At 39.6% G+C, this 26,701-nt stretch overlaps 2 pseudogenes; both read right to left on the bottom strand.

The window, feature by feature from the left end:
* Positions 1-14,804: 14,804 nt before the first annotated feature.
* On the bottom strand, positions 14,805-16,853 carry LOC149158947 (puromycin-sensitive aminopeptidase pseudogene; annotated as a pseudogene).
* A 427-nt stretch (positions 16,854-17,280) lies between these two features.
* Positions 17,281-18,083, bottom strand: LOC149158946 (THO complex subunit 5B pseudogene; annotated as a pseudogene).
* Positions 18,084-26,701: the final 8,618 nt, after the last annotated feature.

Raw genomic sequence — 26,701 nt, 5'->3', positions numbered from 1 at the left:
CATTTTTGGATTCAGCATGAAAAATCATGCCTGCTGGTGCATGGACAAGAAATTTGGGCATGATTTGAGTCCCCAGGAGGTCAAAAACACTCAAAAAATGACCTCTCTGCCCCTATTTTGACACACAGGAAGCAGTCTTGGGAGAATGAAGTTTTGGAGGGGCAAATGAGCACCAAATTCAGAAATTCCACTTGGGTTGGAAAGTAGACAGGCTAGGATTTCCAAAAAGCACACTTGGGCATAATTTGGACTCTTGCAGGTACCTCAAAATCACCTCCAAAGTGGCGTGGCGCATATAGCTTTTGGCGCGGCGCATATAGATAAAAAGGCCAAAATCGCGCCCGCTTCGCGAAATTTCGATTCGCGACTTTCTCCAAGTGGGCCCGCTCATTTACACTATATTTTTCTCGGCAACTAAGGTAATGTTTAAAAATTATTTTCACTAAAGGTGGGCTCCTACCCAAGTGGAAAAGGAAGGCGAGTAGTCACCCAAGCCATTTGTCATTTTTGTAACGCTGCAGCTGTAACTAATGGTTGGCTTTCCACTTCCACTTTGTAATGATTCGAAAAACTCCCCAAATCTTGGTCGTTCTATTTCCTCATAGCATAGTCTATTTATTGTATGCAAACCATTTGCAAAGGGATGGTTGGCATTTTTTGGAATTGTGGGAGAAAAACTCAGTCACTCACTGTACATTTTGACATAAAATTAATGAAAGATTGCGGCTCTAGTTCATGAGATTCCTGCGGTGTGAGTTTAGCAAATGTATCTTCTTTATGTTTCATATGTATTTCGTTATGTTTCATATTTTCATTTACATTCATTTCCAGTGAAAGCTTTCTAAGTAAAAAGGTAGAATTCAGTGTACTGCTCTGCCTTGGGATAGTTTTCACGTTCTATGTTTTCTTCTGTTGAAAAGGATTCATGTGTTTATGCCCTTTTTCACACTCTCAAACAATCTCTCCACCTCACATTTTTTCAACTCTAAAAGCTAGACTTTCTGCCTGTCTTGCCTCACGAAACAACCTGCGTCTTTGAGTTAAATTCTCTGCTCATGTTGTTCCTTGGCCCCACACATCCCAGAAAACTTAGTCATTCTTCAAACATCTCCATCATATTTATTTACCTAGCCTAAAATCAGTATCCATTTTTGAGTCATCTCAGACCCTATTGTTTATTTTCCTGAGTGTGACCCAGAGAGAGCCCTCTCCTGTTCTGGTAGGGCTAGCTACCAGACTGAGCGTGGTTTGTGGTTACCCTGAATTTTTCCTTCCTTCAACCTAAGGAAAATTTAGGTGCTAACAGAAGTGAAGCATGGGCCCATATTCCAAATGAGTAACATAAAGCCTTAGAACCTAAAGTGAAAAATGCATTTTTGTTGGATATTTTGAAGATGTCAAAGGATATAGACTTCTTTCACCTAAGTCCAAAAATGTTATCATTAGAAGAAATGTAAAGTTTGTTGAAAATAGATCAACCTACGAGCGTAGTTCGGCAGATTTGCCACCTCTCTCTATCCCTTCTACTTCTGAAAATATTTCTTCTTTAGATGATGACAGCGAGGATGAAAATCCTCCCCCGCCTTCTCAAGATCCTCCTTCAGCTCCTTAGCTTCCAAAATGGGTCAGTGCTACTTAGGATTCAGCAGGTGCTCTTGCAAGTGATCCTACAAATCAATGACGTACATGTTCTCAGTTCGATAGAGCCTCTTCTTCACTGGCTCAAGATTCAGCAAATTATAATCATGACACCTTTGCAAAAGCTTCAGGCCATCCAAATTGGGATGTATCTATGAATAAAGAATATCGTTCATTATTGGCAAATGATACATGGGATCTTGTTCCTCTTCCAAAGGGATGAAAACTTGTTAGATGCAAATGGGTTTAAAGAACCAAGTTTGGACCAGATGGAAAAGTTGATAAACATAAAACTCGTCTTGTTGCTAATGGTTTTTCACAAGTTGAAGGCATTGACTATATCGAAACCTTCTCCCCTGTTTCCAAAATGAACTCTATCTGCCTTGTAATTTCCCTTGTCGCCTCTTTCAAATGGGAAGTCAATCAGATGGATGTTAAATTTGCCTTCTTGCATGATATGGAACAACCTCCTGGCTATACAAATAGACTCCATCCTTGTATGTCGCCTTAAGAAATCCCTTTATGGTCTCAACCAAGCCCCTTGGGCTTGGTATGCCAAAATGGCTAGCTCTCTTTTAGATACTGGCTTTTCTAGGTGTCATTCTGACAATACTGTCTACAACAAGAAACTGGGTAAGTCTCTTATCATTCTTGTTCTTTATGTTGATGCTCTAATCCTTACTCGTAGTGATACCAACCTTATAAACCATGTGAAGTATAACCTTAAAAACAAGTTTGAAATGACAGACTTAGGACACTTGCATTATTTTCTTGGTCTTCAAGTCTTGCAATCCAAGGAAGGTATTTCCCTTTCCCAGTCCAAGTATGCTTGTGATCTTCTACACCACTTTCACATGGAAGATTGTAAGTCAGTCCCTTCTCCCTTTCAGTCTGGAGCCAAACTTTCAGTCACTTGTACTTCCCCTGAAATTGATGCTACCTTATACCACCAGCTTGTAGGAAAACTTTTGTATCTGACCCATACCCGCCCTGACCTTTCCTTTGTTGTTGGCCTTATTGCTCGGTTTATGAAAAATCCACATGAAAGTCATTGGAAAGCAGCGAAAAGAATACTTCGTTATGTTCGAGGTACAATTCAGTTTGGGATTCATTACAGTGCAGAAGCATCTCCTCTATTGGTTGGTTTCACTGATTCCAATTGGGCTGGTGACCCTGATGATCGAAAGTCTACTACAGGTTGTGTCTTCACTCTTGGTTCTTGAAATATTACATGGGCTTGCAAGAAACAAAGTGCCATTTCTCTTTCTTCAGTAGAAGTAGAGTATCGTGGCAGCGTAGAAGCTAGTAAGGAAGCCCTGTGGCTTTGTCAAATCCTGCCAGATTTTCACTTTCAGCAGCAGCATCCAACTACACTTTGGTGTGATAATCAAAATTCCATTGAACTATGCAAAGATCCAGTCCAACATCAGCGCAACAAACACATTGAACTACACATGCACTTCATCAAAAATCTCATTCATGACCATGTTCTTGAAGTGCAATAGTGTTCAACCAACGATCAAGTTGCAAACATCTTTACAAAGGCTCTCACAGAGGCGAAGTTTAGTAAACTTCAATTTATGTTTGGAGTTCAGGAAGTTGTCACTAAGGGGGGATATGCTCTAATGCATCCTTCCTTATCGTATTGTGTCATATTTGTACATCCTTCAATCCTATCCCAATTTTTTCTTAAGGGGGATGTTAGGATATTCTGACACATAGGAAATAGTTAAGTATAACTTTGTCTAGTGTAGAGTTAAGTAAAGTGTGTTTCTTTACTATGTACTTTTTTAATTTACAATCTGATGGTCTCGATATGTTCTAGACATGAATTGATCTAACGGTTCATTCTCTCCTCGGTATTACCAACACTTCATATCTGGCTTAACACCCGATTGGTCCATGATCTCTATTTAAAGAGCATGGAGGGTCATTTGTAGGGTAACTGTTCATGAGAGAAGATTATGTAAATTTTCTTTCTTTTATTAATAAATTGCTTGAAGTGGTCACGTTGGCTCAGGCCGTGGCCTGTTTCCCTCTTTGAGGGTTTTAACCATGTCAAGAATATCGGTGTACTGATATGTGATCTATTTGTGAGCGGTGTCCTTTAGCGTTCTATGTGAGGAACTTACCCTATAAATTCCTACACTTTTCAATATGTACCATGTCAATACCTTCCATTATACATCAAGAGAAAAACCTCTTAAACTTTTTTGTATTATTTGTGTTGTATTGCTTTGAAAGGGCCCAATGGTAGGACCTAAGTTTCCCTAGTTGCTAAGAACATGTGATTCCTCCTTGTAGACCACAAGTTTGAATCCAATAGTGGGTAGGGCATGTACACACACATAGACTAAGAAATCAATCGTTGTGTGAAAAGTGTTAGCGCTTGAGATTTCACCTCAGGCTGAGAAAGGCAAACCTCAAGGCAACATCAAACCATTCAGCCTCGTAGCTAGCCCTACGGGGCAGGAGAAGGCTCTCTCTGGTCAATCTCGGTAAATCTCCAATGGGATGAGATGACCAACAAGGTAACACTGATATTAGGCTAGTAAACTGATTAAAAAGGTTGATTTGGGGTTTTTTGGGTCTTTGGTGGCAAATTGAGGAATTGCAATTTCGGGTGCGGGGATTGGACACAGTTTCTACAGGGGGTTCCTTGGGGCGAGGTAGGAGACAGCGTTGATGCCTTTAACTAAAATGAATGGTCAGGAATGAAAGATGATGAGCTAAAGAGAGCAAAAAATCACTTTGAATTCTCTTTAGACAGAAGAAAACATTGAAATTAAACAAATTTAAAAGCAGAGCATGGCTAGCATGAATTCATACTTTAACACTTCATTTGTTTAATGTGCAGCAGTAAAGAAAGGAAATGAATCACATAACAAAGCTTAAAAGAACATTGAGAAACACACCATCAACACATGAGTCCACAAGAATCCCAAAGATGACTGCAAAACCCTGGTCTTCCTTAGCCAAAAATTGCAGAGATACAGTGAAAATATACAATGATAGCTTCTCCCTTAAGAGTCCAACCTTCCAACCCTTGAAAATGATTAAGAAAATACATAATATAGGCAAGCCAACCTCTTCCCTTTCCTCTAGGGGTCGAGCTCATCCTTCTAGGAGTTGTTTCAACTAATTCTAAACTGAGCACTAAAATCTAGGCAGTCAAAACAACTTGCCTCTATAAGCTAGGAAACCAATTCATTCATTAAATATTTACCCTTGACATGAATGAATCTTCTAGAAGTGCTAAACAAGAGTAAAAGTGTCTTAGAGTTACAATAATTACATCAAATATAATCATCTTCAACCCCAAAAAGTCAAACCAAGTCAAACTGTGCTTTTCCGAGCTGTACAGTGAAATCTGGCAAAGTCTGCTCAACGGGTCACGCACCCCTGCTCAACGGGTCGCGCCCCTTTGGAGCTCTGTTTGAGGCACTTCCCGGTGTCAGAATCAGGTGCAGGATAGCTCGTTGGAAAGGTTTTTGAGTCTACTTTCCAACCCAACTAGAACTTTTCAATTTGGAGTTCATTTTCCCTATCAAAAATCAATTCTCCCAGGACAGCTTTCTGCAGTTCAAAAAAGGGGCAGAAAGTCAAATTTTTCATGTATTTTGACCTTCTGGAGGCCCAAAACTCCATAAAAACTCAATTCCATCCATGGGAATATGTAACTTTGCATAAAAAATCAGGAAATGCTGAGTTTTTGTGAAAAGGAGTTGCCATGACAAAGGGTTTCACCGGGGGTGAGACCCGTTGAGGAGCCAAAACCTGTAAATTACCAAAAAATGCCAAAATTACCCAAAATTCTCAAAATTTCTTGGGATTTGTGCTGTGGCTGAGCTAGTGAGTTCCATGATCTTTGAGTGAAGCCTCAGCCAAGATACGGAGGATATTTGACCTCTTTCTCCTTTTTTGTGCCTTAGCCAAACTCCTTGGATCCAGCGATTGTAATTTTGGCATTTCTCTAAAACCATGACACCTGTGCAAAAAGTGAAGGAGTTTTTTCTTCTTTGGCATGTTATGGACAAAAAACTCTCTCAGTTTTCCAAAATTCATCTTTTATTGCTCTGAAACATCATTTGAGTGCAACTTGTCCCGATGTGTGAAACAAGGGATTTTGTCGAAATGGAGCGAAATGAAGGGGATAGGGGGCTTCTAAATTCTTGGGGAAATTTTTGGGAGTGGGGAGAGATGTTAGGAAGCAGGGGAAAGTGGAATCTCAGAGATTGAGTGAGGGGAAGGGGTCGAAAAGTGCAAAACACAGGCCAAACCTAGAAAATTGCCAGGTTGTAGCTAGAAACTAGGGTTTGTGCAAAAATGAGGAATTTGACGGATCTAAGGGATGGGAAGTGTTTGATAAGGTACTTTGAGGATAGGGGAAGGTGTATGAACATCAGGAAACAAGTTTTTCCGATGATTTGACCGTCCAAGAGAAATTGGCTTTCAAAACCCTAGGAGAGGGAAATGACCTTGCCAAGGCACAACTGAAGCATGAACAAGATGTAAAATGACTCATTAGACACTGACATGATAATGAAAACCCTATGAATGATGATAGACTCAGCTGAATAGTGACATAGATTGGCATTTGGACAACTTTAGAAGGAGTTAAAGCAAACCCTAGACCTAATGCCTAGTGACCAAATTTTGCTTGAAAACTCTTTGAAATGACAAAATTTGACTTGGAAACTCTGAGACCACTTTGTAAGAGCATATTTGATCACTGGAGGAAGGCTGGAAAGACTGACACTAACAAAAAGGATGCCTTATTTTATAAACGAGGGGGTCCATTTTGGTGATTGATGAGATTGTGACCTTAAGTTAGACTTTATTATTATTATATACATCATAAATATACACACACACACAAAATGGGACCTTCCTTAACTCATGAATCATGATTAAAGACGTATTTTCATATTTTCAAATATGATACATAAAAAATGAGTGATGATTATTAATTTTCTATGATTTTGTTGATTTTTCAATAATGATTGCAAATTATTACTTGTTAAAATTAAAATAGTTGGGATGAAGTTAGCACCAATAAATTTCATCTCTTCCCTTCCTACAATGTATCCACCCTTGAATTTATTTAAGGTGCACTTCCCAAAATTCAAGGGTATGCCAGTTTAAGTTTATATATGTAACAGACCCCAGACTCACTTCTAGACATTTTTCACTACAATTCAAACTCTAAAACAAATCAATTTAAAAATTCCTTAAACCTAGTTCATATCTTCTATGATTAACATTCTAGTACCATTAATCAATTAATAGCAACTTCCTTGAGAGCTCATTTAACATTACACTCTACTCTAACACCACACTCTCATGGACCCAAACCCCTAGTCTGAGTTTTGATACCACATGGTCTTATGCCCTTCATATAATACACTTATGAAATCCTAGCAACATGAAAAATAATGCAAAATGACACATACATATGGAATTATAAACATGCATAGAATAACAAAATTAAGCATGTAAATACACATAACACTACGCATAAAAAAACATATCATAAAATATACCTATATTTTATGACCAACTGGTTATAGACCTCAGACATTCCACCCAGCTACAAACATTATTGTTCTATCTCTCTCCACAATAGGTCACCCCCTAGTTAGGGTTATGATTCACCAAGGCAAAAGCTACCTAAGCCAACTAGGTCTTAGAATCGAAACAAGCAATGGCTAGGCCAAGGTACTAAAATCTAGCAGCAATTCCAACTGCACTCTCATCCCCCCTTAACTTTCACAACCCAAGGAAGTGTATATAGTGTCCCTTAGGGAAAATTACCCTTAGGGTTGAAAAGAGCACATGAAAAATTTTGTATTCTAGCTAGTATCACAGTATTCCTTCAATTTTTGTAAATAGAGATAATATTGAATGCACAAACAGTGTATACAATTATTTGATTACAACAATCAACTTATCAAAATAAGCCAATTCAATATTAGGTTAAAAGTACATGATCCATCCAAAACACATTGTAGTTTCAATCCACAATCTAGCACTAATTGTACCAGTAGTACCTATTGTCCTATTGTAGTAGCTACAACCACCCTCCAAAATTTTGCCTTAGCTTCATTTTGGAGCCTCCCTTCCAACCATCCTCAGCAGCATGTCTTGCATTGTCAAGTACACAAGCTTCATTGGTTTTTCAGCAACATGACAGCCTGTGAATGATAGCTTGCTTCACTCCCCTCACAGGCTACTTCTTCGAACTTGGTCCAACTGCTGGCTAAGTAGCTCCCTCAAGAAATTGCGCCATTCTGGAGGGGAACCAATCTTCCCTCCAGAAATTGCGCAAATCTGAATGGCAGCCTGCTGAGCTCAGAAATTGCGCTATCCAGTCAGTCAGCCTTTCTTTTGAAAACTCCACAATCTTACTCAACAGGACTACTCAGCCCAGAAATTGCGCAACCCCTTTGGGCAGCCAGCCCAGCTCCTTCTCAGAAATGCGCAAATTTCTCCCTCAGGCAAGCAAGTTGTTGCATCTGCCATCAGGTTGACCAGTTCCACCCGGGACCGAGAAAACTTGACTTACATGCATGGCATGCTTTTTCTTGAATTAGAAAAAGAAACATGCAAAAAGCATCCCTAGATTTTAGGGAGCTATTTTTAGCAGCTAGAGGTTACATGCAAAGATCGTTTTAGAATATTTCCTCCAAGTGTCACTTTTTCCTAGATTTGTGGCATGCGCGTCATGAGCCTCAAACTTATTTATTCGATGCTTCAGAGCTCACTTCTTCACATCGATCTTGGAGCTTTGACATCCCACAGCACATCCAGGAGTCTTCGACACATCCAGCTTAGTTATTTCTGGGTAAGTCCGCTTAACTTCTCTTTTGCAACATTTTTGTCACTTTTTGTGTTTTGGCTTGTGTGAGTGTTGTCTGCTTCATTTCCATGAACGCTTGTTATCGTTTACATGCATATTATCTTGTACTAGCACCGTTTCAGTTTTTGTTAGCATCTCATTGTTGTCGCATGCATCACACTATTTTTCACCAACGGTCGATGATTCGGCAACTCGCTTCATACACATGCATGTTGTTCTGTTTTCTGAATCTTGCATTCATTGTTTTCATGCACGATCGTTCACCCTTGCTTACACTTAGCATCGCCATGCATTCACATCCCCATTTGCTTTCAGTTACCTGTCGGCGGGTCTAGGCTGCCTTGGCCCAGACTCTACCTCGCTAAGATAGCATTATGCAATCCTGCGAGGGAAGGCTTTGCATTCCTCCCAAAAAATGCACATTTCTACCCAGTGACTGTCCTCCAGTATTTCATTGCATAATTTTGAGAGGAAGTGACTTCTGGCCCAGAAAATTGTGCAATGCAGTCACTGGGCCTGCAACCCTTGCTAGTTGAAAATGTGCATTGTACAATCCCAGCACCCAGCACGCGCGCAATCCCTTCCCCCAGCAGGCTAGTCTGGATTGCAGTGTACGCAATCCCAGCACCCAGCGAGCCTCCAAACGGTCTGCACTGCCTTTTGCGCAGTTCCGGCAACCAATATCCTGGCCTCCCAGGAAAAATGCGTAATCCTTTCCAGTCAATCCCCAAGTATGTTGCATGTTGTTCCTCAAGTTTGCTTTGGTTTTAGCTGATAGATTTCTTTCCATGCATGTTGCCATGTCTCCAGATATAGCAGGTGTTCATCTACCTCCAAACAATTCAAGATCAATGGCCTCCAAGAGAGCAGCATCAAAGGACACTGACAGAAGTGCAATTGGAGCAGCAGTTGAGCGAGTGCCTACAAGTTTGCCGATCTATGAAGACACCAAGCTGATTGTAGACAAGGACATCAAGCTGAAATGGCAAGAGGTCAATGATGTATTTGCAGAAACATTTGGGGAATACCTTGAAGATAGCCAAGTCTATGTGAACATTCACAAGTTTGGCTTGTACCAGATTGCATACAAGTATCCCGTGTCCCCATGCATAGACATGATACATTGGATCGTCTCACACACTGATCCTAAGACGATGACATTGAGAAATGTCAGTGGGATGCAGATTTCTACCTTCAGGGCACAGGATTACGAACAGATGTACCATATGTTGAAGCCCGTGATCACCATGGAAACACCCTTCATCATACTCAGTAGCAATGCCAACTCCAGGGATATCTTGAAGAACTGGGTGAAGGAGCCAGCCAAATTCAGGATGAAACCCAACCAAGTTTACAAAACGAAGATATTGCGGACGGCGTATCAATACTTGGTCATCTTTTCATGTCGCTTGTATGGCCAAGAGACCACAAAGACCTTCCCACAGAGTTGGGTGATCGCGTTGGACCAATTGGCCAGTGAAGGCAAAGCATGCAATTGGTTCGACATGTTGGCTCACAGGTTGAAGGAACAGGTAACAAGAGCTCAGCAGCTACCCAAAGGTGAACAAGAAGAAATCTTACATCTTGGATGCAATCTGTCCCCATTAGGAGCTCCCGGGCATGAAGTGGGCATGGACATCGACGGAAACCTCTGTGAATACTTATTGTAAAATGTTGTCTGAATGCAGCTTTAGAGGAGTCATCACACAACTGTCAGATCATTTTTTCACCCCGGTGTACAAGATGATATTTGAGCAGGATCCACCTTGCATGTCGAAGGCAACAATGGAGGCACTGATCGACATAGCAGATTGGTATGCCTCACCATTCGGCACCTTCATACAAATGTACAGCGCGGAGAAGCCTCCGCATGTTTTGCCAAAGTTTTCCATGGACAAGCTCGTCATGCAAGAAGTATCATACCACATCTCAGCAGGACTGTCAGCTAGGCTGCACCAGAAGAAGAAGGCACCTTGGCCCGCTCTTCTATTGTGGATCGGGTTATATGAGATACGAAATTTCAAGCATGCAGATATCGAAGCAGAGGAGATCAAGAAATATCCTTTCGACGTCTGAAGCTTCAATCCGTATGACCCACATTGTTTTGTAAAAGATCACTGCGCGAGAGTACAGTTTCAGTGGATCCACGGGGCATGTCATTGGGTGGAGGAAGACCCATGGATATATTGTCACAGCTTCTCCAAGCCCAATGAACAGGTCAGCATTGTTGTGGAATGGTTAGCGAATCAGTGTTAAGCAGCATCCAAGAGAGCACCAGTAGCACCAGCGGCAGAGGTAAACATACCGACGCGCGATAAAGGCAAGAGGAAGATTGTCGACAGCGTGGAGGCAGAAAAAAGTTGCAAGTTCAGAGCAGACCCACTTGTGCAGAAAGTAGCTTTGGCAATAGAGGCGAAGAGGCAACAGCGCGATAAGAGGAACGCGTAAAGGCAGAGAGAAAAATGGAGAATGGAGGAAACAGAGAGGGAGTTGCATGAGTTGAAGGAGAAACTCCAAAAGGAACAAGAGTTGTGCAGACAGGAGAAGGAAGAGCAACAGGAATAGGCACAGCGAGGGGCACAACATGTACAGGCAAATGAAACTATGCCCGTACAGGTAGTCGACTCATTCGAACAACTGGCACCAAGCAGACAGGGTGAACAATCGCAAGAGTAGGGCTTTGCTCAAGAGATTGAACAAGCACTTGAGCAGATGGATACGGATATGGAGAAATACGAGTCAGAGCAAGACATCAACCTCATGCCTTAACACTAGGAGGTCGACTTACCAGCTTACCGGATCCGGAAGCGGAGCAAGTCCCAAGCTACCAAGGAGACACTAAGATCCTTGGAGACAATCCAGAAGGAGAGATGCACAACATATCATTTGACAAGTCACAATATAGAGTTGTGCAATCTCGCAGAGTGTCTACTCTGGATGATCATACATCTTCTGTCTAGTTTGAGGAACGAGTGATCGTGTTTGATGTGCGCAAACATCTAGCAACATTGGCCGATGCTACTAAAGCATATGTCAAAGCCACTAGCTTGAGTGTTCGCTTCCTGATAGCCGAGAATGAGCGAATGGCTAAGGAGTTATAGACGACCAAACAGGGAGGAGAACTGGTTATAGCATCCACCCGAGCAGAGTTGAAGAAGGAAATATTGGATGAAGTATTGTCCCTTGAGTCAATCATGCGGGCGTTGTATTCCAAGTTTGGCGTCGTGCATAAAGTAGTTTTTCGTCTCAACGGTTGGCAGCAGTGATGTGCTAGGAGAGCACATATCTTGTCAAACGTGCATGTTGTTGTTGACGACATGCAAACATGAACAATGAGATACAAGGGAGCCTCGTTGCACTTGCCAAAGATGATGAAGCCCAGAGCGGTTGAGCTGAAGGCACATATCTGGAATCAGATCCTGAACTATGAAGACCTCTCGCAGCTCATCACTAGTCTACAGGCTTCCCATGCACAGGTATTCAGGAGTATGGATGTTGTTGTGCGTGCACACACAATCCCGTCCATTGGGACACTCACCTAGGCAAAGACAAAGACACAAGTCAGACTGGAACTTATCTTGTACTTTGACAAGTTGATGTGCATAGCCACCAGCGTAGACTTGGTGATCTGTGCAGACACCATGCATCAGTATGTCGCTAGTCCAGTTGCACTCAAGATAATGATGCGCATGTTATCAGACGAGATGGACAGAGGAGCTCGAGCAATGTCCCCGGATGCTATGGAGGCAAGAGTTCGTTTCCAGAAAGATGTCACCTCAGAATACACGAATACCATCGCAGACTACCAAGCTTGGCATCAATTCCCCACTGTCGACCATCATGAGGATGTCGAAGAGTTGGTCTTCCCATAGTTGTCTGAATCATAGTGATGCCTTGCATGGCTTTGCTCAATCCTATTTTGTCTCACATGGGTACATGTGCAGATTGTATGTAATGTCTTGTCAAGTGAAAGTTCAAGTGTCGATAGTTAGATGTAACAGTCATAGAGTAGATGAAGATTCATGAGGATAGGTGAGCAGTCACAAAGGGGAATGTTAGGCCACCCCACCCTTTGCTATATATATTCCCTCCTAACTCATTATAAAGCCTTTTGGTCAGCCAAGCTTCCGATAGGAGTATCTTAGAGAAAGCTTGGAGAGTATTGTAACGAGCCTTGGCTTCTCCATTGTTCGGAGCTAGTATATCTCTTTGGAGAAGCAAGCGACAGTGACTGTAACGTTCTGCTGTCAAAACTAGTGGTTGGTCATCGTTGTATTGTATGAGTAGAACTTATATTTCTTAATATAACAGAGCCAGCACGTTTCATGCATATGTCGTATTGTATTTCAACGATCCTGTTTACTCTAAATGATATATGTATATGTTTGCTTAGCCATGCATGTGTAGCTATTTTCTGTATATGTATGTATGAATCTTACTGAAATGTGTTGTTGGTATAACCATCACTTTGGATTGCTAGCTCACTTGCCTTCCAGTTTGTGATGCATCTTAGCTCGTGTGATCCCTTCTTAACTTCGTGCTTTCACAGGCTTCCAAGGGGTGCACTCACCTCACCCCCGTGTGTTAAAACCGCTCATGCACATTCCTTGACTCGTTGCCTATGTCACCCCCTTGCCACCAACAGGAACATCTTACTTACCTTTTTGCGAAACCACGGTCAAGGTGATACCATACGACCCACTGCTGGGACTCCTACACCAAATGGTCTGAGGTCTAGTTTGGACTTCTTAGCGGGGAGATCCCTTGACATGTTGGCTGGTCCAGCACTGTCAACATGTCCCTATACTACTATTATGACCTTACAACTAGCTATGGCCTTGTTGGCTACCCAAAATCCATCACTTCTTCCTTACCTCAATTGTGATGTCTCACTGCCTACTGCCACCATCAATTTAATTACCAGGTTGCTAGCAACCTCTCCCTACCCCTAACCAAGCCTAGGAAATCCCCCATATGGTATTTTTTGACACAATCAAGCGTAGCAAAATGATCTACTATCAATACAATGCCCCAAAGATATTGAAATATCCCTTAGGAAATGTCACTACCCAGTTAGGGTCTGCCTGCTACTTCCAAGATGGTCACTAACTCATGTAGGGTTTTGTTTCCCAGTTAGTGCCTCACTACCATAGAAAAGACACCTCCAAGGTGACCACTTACTTAAGTAAGGTTCTGCAACCCAGTAAGTGTCTCACTACCATAGAAAAGACACCTCCAAGATGGTCATTACCTCAAATTGGGCCTCAGGAAACTCTGCTACCAAATATTCACCCTTTTAAACAATTTCATTACCACAAAAGGACTCCTTCAAGGTGTGTTCCATGCCTCAGGTAGGGTTTTAGGGTTATTTGTTGCCCAGATTTCACTTGCTAACCCTCACTGTCCCTAGAAAAGCCTTGAGTAGGCCTAAATTTTCATAGATTACCCCTTCACTACCTAAACAAAGCCACAAAACCATGATACAACAAAATTTCTCCCTCAAAAAACCTTATTGCCACAATTATATGAATGTTGTCTCATGAACTATGTTTAAACAAACTAAAGAGAAGGTATTGGCTAGGGTGGAATCTTTCACCAATGAAACCAATCAAAGGAAAGGGGTCTTAAAACCATCCAAGAGCCTCAACTCAAAAATTAAAAAGATCCACAATCCATGATGAGTAAAATGATTCTCCTCTCTCCTTTTTATAGATTCCCTTTGGTGTCTTCCCTCTTAATTTTAATTTGAGGGGCTAACAAGTTTCCCTCCATTTTGCCCCAAATTGGCTTTTATCACAAGTTTTCCTCTAATTACCCCAAATTATCCAATGTTACCCCAATAACATCAAATAATGGGTTTCCCCTTTTACAAATGGCCATAGCCTACGGGGTTGAATAGGCCACTTTTTCATCCCTTGGGAAATTTAGTTAGAAGAGGACATTACAATTCCCCTTTCCCGACATTGATTGTCCTCAAGCAATTGCGGGGTTGGTACATCAATACTATGATCTCAATTATGCTTGAAGAATGCTCCAACATACATTTCCTATATTATCCTCGCTTCATTGTCAAACTTTGAATACTTCAACCTAGTGCATGTTTCATTCCTCTGCTTCCTACCCTACAACAAATTTAATAGCCTGTAATTTTTCTTCTCCCTTGCCATGATCAGAGCTTTCTCTCCTCTCAACTATAATCTAGATTTCTAAGGTTTTTTGTCCTCAAACTCAAAGATATCATCCTCATCATCATCATCCAAATCCAATTCCCCAAAGTTTTTGAAATTTTTCTTCTCTCCTATTGGTTTCAAGAATGAAGATCTATCAAATTATCCATATTCCTTCCTCTGTGACTTCCAAACCACCCATATTCATCATAATTATGGGCCCGCCCTTTTTCTCTAGCACTATCAGAATCTCTACCATTTCTTTTAGATACACTTCCATCGCTTGCCTTTTTCCAATTAGAATCAACAGCAACATCATCACCATCATCATTGTCATCTAAATCCAAGTCTAGAATGTGACTTGCTTTAACAATGGAAAATCGCAAGCTCTCATCCACTCCAAAATCCCTGCGACTAAAAAATTTCTTCTCATTTTGTTCTTTCTTTCTACCAATTGTGCTTCCATTTCTACCTCCACACACAGGGAAGTCATCAAAATCAAAATTTCCATTATTAATTCCATGACCCTTACTCCTCCTCACACTATTGAGCACATCATCATCGGTGATATTTGAAACAAGATGCACAGGAGCACTATAATTGCGTAATAGAGAGGGAATTTTCCTTTCAAGAATGTCAATGAAGACAAACTCTTCTTCCTCCTTTTAAATACAGAGGATTATTGTTGAAACAAAATGACCTTCACTAGTAAAGGACTGCAAATATTCTCCATTATAGACTAATGAAAGAGGCAAATACTTTCTGATGGAATCCATCAACACAAGAGCCACAGGTGTAAACATCAGTTCTTTCACTAATTGACCTAGCATAGGAGGAATTTCTTGCCTAAACTCAAGGGTATAAGTATTTCCCTCAGGGTTGTAGGATGATTGCACTTTTAGAACAAAGGTTTCCGCTTGTGAATACCATAGCAAGAAATTCGAAAGATTTGCATTATTGGTATCATGCATAGCAGAAAATAAATCTTCACAAATTACAACATGCCCATCATGTCTCTAAAAATAAAGATCCATTCCCTTACAAAACCCCTATTTCCCTAACATGGTATTGTACATGTTGACAACTTTTGCGCCCTTCTCATACACTATTACAGTATATAAATTGGTCATCTTAATATATGAATGGGGATGCACAAGGTGAGCCATGGGACTAGCATCTTGAGGAAATTGATAATTACGAAGCTTCACCACATTTGCAATTCACTTAACAACACAACTGCCCATGTCAAACAAATCTCTAAAAACTGTAAATCCTGTCAAAGCTAACCATTAATCTAGATAGTTGTTGGAGGCCTTGCTCTGACTATTTAACATGCAAAGCTGGATCTGTTTTCTTCAACTTGTCTTGACGATGAGCCACACTTGCTGGCTCGAAACGCGTCAACAAAGGTCTTTCTATATGTGATTTACGCCGAAGCTATTCTTATAACTATTATGGATCACAGAAGTCTCAATTCAACAACTGTAAATCCTTCATTTAAACTTAAAGGAAACTAATCACAACATGTTACTCTATTACCAGTCCATTTAAGTACTCATGACCAATAACACCCAAGATAGCAGCATAGTTTGCATCCGTTGTAGTTTGTGGTGATGCTAAAACAAGCCTTTAATTAAAAATATTAAGGCTCTTGTTCTCCATCATTCCCATGTTAAAATCAGGTATTGTCACAATGTTAAATATATGAAGATCATATTCTAGACCAAATGCATCCTCATCCCATTTCATGGCCACCTTGAGAGAATACAAGGCATGAGTAGTCTTTGATATATCATCGATATGAGCTCAAATGCGAAGTGAAACTTGGCATCCTAATCATGTAATCAATGTATTGTTTCTACTGACTAATGGGTGAGGAACCGAGGCAAATAGATAGCAAGGATTCTTCATAGGATGTTCCCAATCAGCGTAGTGTTTTTCATCCTTCATATCCCCTTGCTTTATTAGATTTCCATTAGAAAATAGCACAGGAAACAAAGTTTGCTATGCCTCAATCCTAGTCGAAAATTTACCAATATATATAGACAATCATGATAGGAAGTTATTTTATGAAAACCTTCTACTTCCATATCAACTATATTTTGACAATGATCATTTTCTCTCCTATATATTAGACAAAATTCTCTCACTGCAAAATCCTCCCAGGCCTTTCCAACTTTAATACCCATCTAACATCTACTACAAAATCTTCTTCCAGTTTTGTTCGTGCTAATTCAAATTAATCAAGATAAGTTTGCATTGCCACAGCGAAATCTTCCCCAAAATCTTCACTTAAATTGTCTCCAACATCCAAGCTACCATAAATAAATCATTTATATTATTCATATGTCCCCCTTTCGAGAGCGAAACTTTTTGAAATGAAAGTGAGAGGGTCTAAATTCTCAAAATCAGATTCTTTCATTAGCATGGTGGAAGCATGTGTTCCTAATGGGAGCTCCCCCATCTTCCCTTGTACTCTCTAATTCTACTTTTAGAGAGCCGCCCTCTGCATCCAAAAAAAGTGATGTATCAGTCCATGGCTCTTCTCCAGCAACAAAAGTTACTGAAATATGTATGTCCAACTTCCACTGAAGATCGGCTATGCAAAATGCATTTTTAGTTATACATTGCCCATGGTACATTTTTGAATATTGAAGGTGGCAACCTAAGCTTTGATAATGAGTCAAGTTTCTCCTTAAGATCCATTTGAGACTTCTATCGAGCAAGAATCCGCTGCAAAATGGTTTGTACATGATGTTGTTCTCTATATATATTCAGAATTGCTAAATTAGGTGCACCTTTTGCAACTTCAATGTTTCCAGATATGTTATCGACAAACAGTGGAGGAGCTTCGGGAAAAAGTCAATGCCTGCCAAGTGTTGAACCCATTTAAATGGAATTTGTGTTCTTTTCTCATCATATGCCAAATTGACACTTGTGGGCAGTTTATATATTTGAGGAGGAAGCTCCATCCCAATGTCTTTTGGAAACAAGTTTATAAGAAAAAAAATTATCATTGCCTCCTTGCACACCATCAATCCCAACACAAACAACATGAGCTTTAGCAAGTATTCAAATTTTAAGACCAATTTGCTAGGATTTGTCCCATTAGTTGGTTCATCGTCATAGACGTTAGCACTGACAGAAAGAGGGTGAACTTCATAGAAATTAGTTGAATCCACATTCACCTTAATCTGCACCCTTTTAGGCCTTTTTCTCTATCCCTAGGAATCATCCTCTTCTCCAAGCACATCATCAACGAGTTTTCCCTTCTTGATGCCTATAGAAGCACTTTTGTCTTTCTTTGCTTGCCGGTGAGTAAACGATTGAGCCTCCTTTATACTTCCCACAATTTCAAGATCATTAGGCTCCTAAAAACTTTGTTGAAACTCATTTGGCAACATTTGAACGGGACCCATGTCTTGAATAAAAGATATTTCAGATATCTGATATAACCCATTATCAAGATGGATCGAGTGTCCTACCAAAGAACCCTCTTGAATTTCTTGCAACTATTTTGAATGAGATTGGATCATGCTACGGTCTTCTACAGAAGGCCCCCAAAGTTGATTGTTGACGATAGGCATCAACTCTTTGCTACTGGGATCTATTGGGATTAGACAAGAAGATAGGCATGCGATTATTGGTTGTTCAGAGGTTTTGGAACCTATCTATTTAATTTTGGCCTCCCTTGCTTGATTTATGTGGGCATCCATTTGATCCTTGTTAGAAGGTGCTAGTCATGTAAATAAACTAGTTGTACCTTCACCCATGCTCTAGCCTATCCTATCCTTTTTGTTAGGTTCTTATTATGATCTTTGAATTTTTGCCAAAACTTTGTGTACTCATTTCCCAAGGGGGAACTAATTCATGTTGCAATATTTTTTGAATAAACCCTCCAGGTTGGTAGGAGAGCCAGCTCTAATACAATTGTAGTGTCGCTTGGAAAATTACCCTTAGGGTTGAAAAGAGCACATCACAATTTTTTTATTCTAGCTAGTATCATAGTATTCCTTTAGCTTTTGCAAACATAAATAATATTAAATGAACAAATAGGGTAGACAAGTATTTGATTACACTAATAAACTTATACAAATAAGCCAACTCAATAGTAGGTTACAAGTACATGATCCATCCAAAATACATTGTAGTTTAACTCCACAATCAAACTCTAATTATGCCAACATTCTTTGTTGTCTCTATACCATTATTCTGACCTTACATCCAGTTATGGCCTTGTTGATTGCCTGAAATCTCTCACTTCTTCGCTCCTCAATTGCGTTCTCACTGCCTACTACCACCATCAACTTAATTTCTAGGTTGCTAAAAACCTCTCGTTGCCACCAATTGAGGCCTAGGAGATCCCTCAGATGGTATTTGTTGTCACAATAAAGGTTGGGGAAATGATATGATGCCACTACAGTCCCCAAGAGATATTGTAATATCCCTTAGCAAATGTCACTGCCCATTTAAGGCCTCGCTTCTACTTCCAAGATGGTTGTTTCCTCAGGTAGGGTTTCGCTGCCCAGTTAGTGCCTCACTACCACATAAATGACACCTCCAAGATTACCACTGCCTTAGGTAATGTTTCGCTACCTAGTAAGTCCCTCATTTCCATAGAAAAGACACCTCCATGATGATAGTTTCCTCAGATTGGGCCTCGGGAAACTTTGCTACAAAAGATTCATCCTTTTAAACAATTTCTCTGCCACAGAAGGACTCCTTCAAGATGTGTTGCATGAATGAAGTAGGGTTTCAGGGTTGTTTGTTGCCTAGACTTCACTTGTTTACCCTCATTGTCCCTAGAAATTCCTTGAATAGGCATGCATTATCACATATTAGCCCTTCGCTACCAAAACAAAGCCACAGAACCTTGATGCCACAAAATTTCTCCCTCAAAACCTTGATGGCAGAAATCAATGGTTACTTGCTAGAATTTGGTGTTTCCTTGTTGAACTTTGCTATTGTCCTCCACTAACATATCATATACCAATTGCTTGGATTTTCCCTCATAATGCCTTGTATTTTCTACTGGAACTCGCTATCATTGTTGTCCATTTGTCGTTGCATTTCCTCCATGGAAAAATTAACCTCGTCCTTAATTGGACTACTACAATCTATTGTCCTCGATTTCTCCAACCAGTCTTCTAAAAACTCAATTCAGCTGCAATTTTTTCCATGCTTACTTCTCTATAGTCTTGTAGGTCCTCTTCCAATGGTTCTTGTACTTCATTAATTGAAGTATTTCCAAGCCATCTCACTGGTTCCTGCACATCTTCATTACCTGCAAACACAAACAATTTGTCAATTTTAAAAATATGAGACCTTGAAGTCTCCTTTGTTGCCTCCACTACCCTTTCCTCATGCAGCACTAAAACTCTCAATTTTCCCATCAAATTTGCCTCTTCCATAGTAACAACTTTCTCCTCATCATCCTTAGTATCTACACACATGTGCTTTTGATTCTCGGGTTGTTCCTCCATATCTTCATTTTGACTAAATTCCAAAGACAATTTTGTCTTTTTTGTTGTGTGTGGAGCATGATTGTTCAGAGGTCTTTGTTTCAGCCGGATGTATACCCCAGGAAGTTTGTACACCCCTCCATGCGGGGGGGTGCGGGGGGGACTTGTCCCCCCCGCAAGGGTCCGGGGGGACCGATCCCCCCCGACTGGGGGGTCCAAGGGCTCGGGGGCAGCGCCCCCGAAGCTAAAAACAAATGTAAAATTGCCTTGTAAAAGTATAGTAATTTCTAGTCAATTTGGGCCGTTCATTAGGCATATGATCTGACAATAGAAATTATGCTTAGTTTAGGGTTTTTTTCCCTAGAAGGCAACCCCTTTCTTTGTATGAGGGCATTGTATTGGAGGCTGAGATATAGATGTGTATTCTGTGAGCGAGAAATAGAGAGGTGAGACTGTGAGAGAAAACAGAGGATATTACAGCGGATTTGCTGTAGGTTGTGTCTCTTCATTTTGTTGGATAATAGAAAGGAAGGACTGGATGTTCGGGGTGGACATAGCCCAAACTGGGTGAACCACGTATATCTGTGTCTCTCTTGTTTTGTGTGTTTTTTGTGTTTATATTTCTGCATATTTTATGTGTTCCATTGCTCTGTAATATATAATTTTCTAACATTTTTCTCAACTTGTTCAGAAATATCCAGTGACTGTTCTTCTTCTCTACATAGAACAAAATAATTTTATGACCTTCATCTGTAAAAACTCTTGCATTCATACTCCAATGGTTAAAATTAAAATTAATCTGGCCCTTTTCTTCTATCAACATTTCGGCCATCACCTATTAATTGTCCAAACATTTTGTGAGATTCTCGAAAGGTCTCATATCAGTGTCTTCATTGCTATCATCCTCTCCTAGGATTGATCCTTGTTCTGGTGCACAAATGCACTTGACCTCTTCCTCAGATTCAGATTCTCTGAGCATCCTCAACCATTTTCTAATCAAATGCCTCGTCCACTTTCTCTAGTTTCTTGCATGCAATTTCTTGACTAACCATTGGATTGGTTTTCCAACATAAATTCCATTTCTCAATTTCTTTTGCAACTGCTTCATCTGTTTCTGTAGTTTCTTTTGTGAAAAATCGATTACCTGATTCCTACTGCAACAACTGATGTTAATTCTATTAAACAATTTACTAGTGTTGTGATACGGAAAATATCGAATTAAATACACTGCAACCTACACAAATAAAAACTTCGGAAACTAAATACAACACAAGAGAGAAATAATCATCACACATCTACACAATTATTTTTGGACAAATGTCCCCGAAAAAACCGAGTGTGGGAAAATCAGTCCAGCGGTTGAGGGTTTGTATTACTAAACAGTGGTTTTCTGAATACAATCTTTGGATGCCTTGCTTGCTATCCAATACAAAGAATCTGACCGGTATAATATTAGTGAGAAATACCTCACACTATCACTAGGGATCTGACATTGATCTGAGCCCTAGATGGCTAGTGCCACGGTGGCTCTGCGCAGCTACTGCGTCAGCCTACATAGTTATGTGTCAGCCTCTCTGGGGATATGTGTCACCTCTTCCCAGATATCTTGTTGTCAGGAGGTTCGAACTTCAAGCCTTTCGGTCTCACAGCCTAGCGTCCCACATTGAAATTCTTCTCTCGTGGTTGGAATTCAAACTCCCTTTGAAGCTTTGTGTTTCCTCTGCGTGAGTGTTTGTTGCCCAGCGTGGCCTCTACGCTACCTCTTCTGGATCTCTCTCTGCCTCCTCTGCGATGTATTCCCAGATCGGGAAACTCTCCAACCATAACTATCCCTGCCCCACACTGCAAAAAATCACTTTGAATCTCTCTCTAGCAACTGTTGTGTTGCTCTCTTCAGAAATTCGATCTTTGATATCTTACTCGATGTAATTTCCAAATGCCCATCAAGCCTCCTCTCATAATCCTCCAGTTGAGAACCAATGGCCCACATTAGATTCTAATCAATGGCTCAGATCATTTTGGCTTGATCCTTGTCTTCTTCTAGAAGTTTCACCCACAGTTTGATTTATACCCTTTAATTATTTTAATTTCCTAAGTTTAGACTTAGGCACCCATTAAAAATAATCAATTATTTTAATAAAATTGTCTCCAAGGGGAATTTCCCAAAACGATTTCTGGGTATGGTGGAATACATGTGTCCAAGCCTCCCTGCAAATTTTGAGGCTCATTCCATGTCCAATGCTACTAGAAATTAACAGATTCTTCATTTGACTAAGCACCTCCTTCATCTCAGCTATCTCCTGCTCCTTTTCTTCATCACTCATTCTCTTTTTGCCAGTTGTTTCGACATCCTATCTTCTATGATCATGACTTTCCTTTGAACCCATCACATGACTATTCATAGCCACTGTACCTCCTCCTTCTCTTTGTGAACTCTCCTTGTTCACTTGTGAGCTACAACAAGCCTCATTTTTCTCTCTCTAGGCAATTCTACCCGCACTCACTATGGAACTGCTTGCAACAACTTCTACCCAACTCTGCTTGTTGGAAGTTGTCATTCTCTTGGTTCTCTGTAGTAGAACCTCTTCTCCTTCCTCTAGAGCACACCTTCTCTTCAACTTCAAAAGTTGTTAGGTTGCTACAATTTCACCTGCTCACTTTCTCTTTAGAGAACTTCTATTGTCCTTTCTCAGCAATCCATCTTGTTGTTGGGATTTGTCACATTCATCCTTACTTCTGAGAGCCTGCTTGCTTCCTTTTCTCTTTTGCAGTGTTGTTGGCTATCTGACTGATGTCAACTTCCTTCTACTAGTGTTTGCTCCACCCTGCAAACACATTCTCATTTGGGGTTTCTCCTATCACAACTTCATTTGTTGTATGGCTGCTACCTGCAACACAACACTTTATGGCTAGTGTCAATAAAAACATCAATACCTATCAAGACCTTTCCCCAAGATCTCGTTCTTTCAACAATTTTGTGCACCTTGTCTCTTCTGATACACTCCTCTCTGGATATTTCTTCATATTAAGAGAATTTCAACTTGCTCCATCATTTACAATTCCTATTCAATTGTAATATTTCAAACAAACATCTTCCAATCCAAAACAAAATCTACCCTATGCCTAAAGAATCATCAAGGCTCTTTCTGCAATCATACCAAAAACAATATTCAAACCTGTCTTTTTGCTTCTCCAATAGTTTCAGTCTCAAACTCGTTCCCCTGTTTCAGTTTTATGTTGGCAATGTTTTTCTGTTGTAGTCTTTTGTGCTCACAATCTATGATGTCTTCATAAATTTCCAAGCGTCTCCCTGTGATCAACAATCTTCAATATTTAAAATTGCGAAACAAATCAAAATTGCCTCTATTATAGCACATATTCTTCTTCTCATCCACTCTTATTCTGGATTCAAAGCTTGAATGCTCTGATACCACTTTCCCTCTTAAAGAATTGATCTGATCATCACTTTGTCTCTATTATATAGCTCTGATACCACTTTGATGCAAGCCCAATTCTGAGCTTGCTTTACCCATAGTCCCAATTCTGTGCTACAAAAAAGGTGCTTCCTTCATACCCTATATTGCTTCATATAGCTTACGAGATATAATCCCCTTATATAAATTATAGCGGGATTATTTAAAATGGTATCTCCCTTTATAATATTTACAATGCAATCCTTTTAAACATATGCCCTAATATTATGTTATAACACAGCCCCTTTACCTTTATTTCAGTGCAGCGTGCATAGATTGGGTCCTTTTACTTTGCTCCAGTCCCAGCTCCTTCCCCCCCCCCCATTGAATCATGCCTTCTGACCTCGCTTATAACCAAGCGCTTAAAAAAAACCCAGACCTTTCATATCTTGTAACTTTTGTTAAAATGTTAATCCTTCAATCTTTCAGGTTGTAGCCTTCCGAGTATGGCCCAATGCACATTGCCTCTCTTCGCTGATAAGTCTTTGTCGTCGCTCGCACTCCTTTTAATAAACCTTCCGTCCTCTTATTATAATCCTCAGTGGTCCCACACTACCACGTGAGCTCTCTTCTTAAATGCTTGCTCGATAGTGCCCAGCGCTTTCCTGAATAACATTAATTAGAAGTCCTTGGATTCTGGGTTTCCTGTCAACTACTACCACACTCCTCCGTCAATTTTCATGCGAGTTTTAAAAACAAAAATTCGAAAACCTTACGGGCTTCCAACCTTCCAACCTGGCGTTGTTAATTAACAATCTTCGTCCAACAAAAGTCCAACTTCCGTCTCTCGGCGTTGTCAAGTGATCGATCCCGTCGAAACTCTTAAAAAACTAAATGTGTGTCGCTCCTCTGTGTTCTACTCCTCTAGCTTGATTATATCGCTTATGGCTCCTATGGTTCAAACTCGACTCTTTTGTTCTAGTTTCCAGCCTTTATCTTCAAGTTTCCCTTTTACTGGTGCGCAATGCTCGGTACTCTTAAAAAAACTCCCATGACCTCTATTTAATGGATCATCGATCCTTCATTGATCAACAATCAATCCCTGTCTCTCCTGAGCTTAATTCCCACCACACTTACGTTGGCTACTCTGATCTTGCAAACAGTATATATAATAATATGGAGCCCTTCTGAGCTTCAACCACACCTGCAACATTAATAATTGAACAAAAATATATATGCCACACTTGTAAATAATAAGCAAACACTCATCCAACAAGAAACAGAGACTCAGAGTTCAATTACACCCTAAATAGAGTTGTTCTCCTTAGGAATATACAAACAAATAATTACAAAAGGCCCTTCTCCCTGATAATCAATGAATCCCTCCTTTGGCCTCTTGGCCCTATTCGGCCTTCAAAACTCTCGTGACTCTTTCTATCCTCCTCTTTATCCCTTTTGTCTTACAAAGTATATACAAAAGGGAATTCTAATCTAGAATTAGTTCAAATCCACAATCTTCTCAACAAATCCTATCTATAAATCTCCTAGATCACAAAATCCTCTCATAAATCCAACTAACTCTAAAATCTCTCTAACTCTCCCAAATACTCTCGAGATATCCCTTTTGGAGAAGATCTAATTACATCAATCCTCACCTTAATCAATTACTTTCGATTATTCTAAAAACTTAGAAAAATACATTAAATTTAACAATTTCACTCATTTAGAGAACCAACTCCCTTGGTAAATGAAAACCCCTAGGTCTAGTCAAAATAAATTTTGACTTGAAAGTAGAATGCTCCTGCATCAAGAAGCCCTCCATGATATCCATTTGCTTCTCCCTAGCCGTGTTGGGCCAAACACCATGGATTTTTTTGCTCCTTTTAACTTTGCTAATATACAGGGTCATCCTTATGATCTTCCAAAAAATGGTTTGGACAAAAACAATGTAAACTTTGAAACGGGAACTGATACTGTTACCCGTTTCGTAGAGATAGCAAAAAAGTGACCTGATTTTGAAAAAGGGTGATGCAGAACGCACACGTTTTTTTTAGAGAATAGTTTTTGGCACTTTAATTTTTTTTATGTACATCACGTTTTAGAATGGTATTGATTTTCATGCTGATTTAAAAAAGTGGGTATTCTGCATCACACCCTTTTTTTAAAAGCCCTGTTTTTTGGCTTTAAATTTTTTAATGTATAAAATATAAATAATTATTTTGTAAATTTGATAATTTTTGAAGTGGTCGTTTTCTTCACATTTTCTTGTTTTTTTTAATTTTTATTATTTTTTTTCGTGAGGTTTTTATTGTTTTGCATTTTTAAATTAGAAGGTCGATATTTAGAATTTTCGATATTCTACATATTTATACATCCTTAATTAATTTTTCAATCCACATGAAATAATTGTTTCTAAAAAACAATATTTTTTAACAATGGACATAAAAATAACCATTTTTAACATAAATATAACTAAAAAACTACATGTTTTGATAATTTTTTGCTAGAATTGACATGTCAAAATCACAATTTTTATACGATAATTTTAACTAAAAATGGTTAAATAATAGTTTTTTTATGAATTTCATGTCAAAAAAATAATGATAATCACTTTTTTTTCAAAAAATAATGATTAACTTAAAAATCAATGCAAAAATCACATATTACAAATATTGAACGTATAACAACCCTAATTGAGTGTTTATTCTTCTCATAAAATGTCAAAGTCAAAACATTGCAAAGCTTGATTTACAAGCATAACTTATATTTTATCAACAATGTCACGTAATCCAAACTCTTCGTCCTCTAGAGCTTTATCATTGTCTTCTTCCACAATATTTTCTGTTTCATTTTTCTCATTTTCCTCTTCTAATGGGTCTTTGATGTTTGCGAATCTCTCAATGTATGTCCTTCCAAACATTCCATGTAATGGTGGTTGGGGTTCCTTTGCCTTTTTTGCCACACGTGATTCACTAAAGTCCCCTTTCTTCAACCCAATTTCTTGCATTGCATCTGGAAAAAATTGAAGAGCATTAATTCTTTGCTGAATGAAATTGCACTGTACTGGATCTTTTTTAATTGCAATGCAATTTCTTCTTTTTTGAAGGCAACATGCTAGTGTTGTACCTAATTATCGAGCACAAAAGAAATAATGAACTAAAT

This window comes from Pinus tabuliformis, chromosome 5_2 (assembly GCF_031772625.1).
Source record: "Pinus tabuliformis cultivar Carrire ecotype Pingquan chromosome 5_2, CPIR1, whole genome shotgun sequence".
NCBI classification, from domain to species: domain Eukaryota; kingdom Viridiplantae; phylum Streptophyta; class Pinopsida; order Pinales; family Pinaceae; genus Pinus; species Pinus tabuliformis.
The sequence above is the reverse complement of the archived record's forward strand: the minus strand, read 5'-3'. Positions and strand labels throughout refer to the sequence as shown.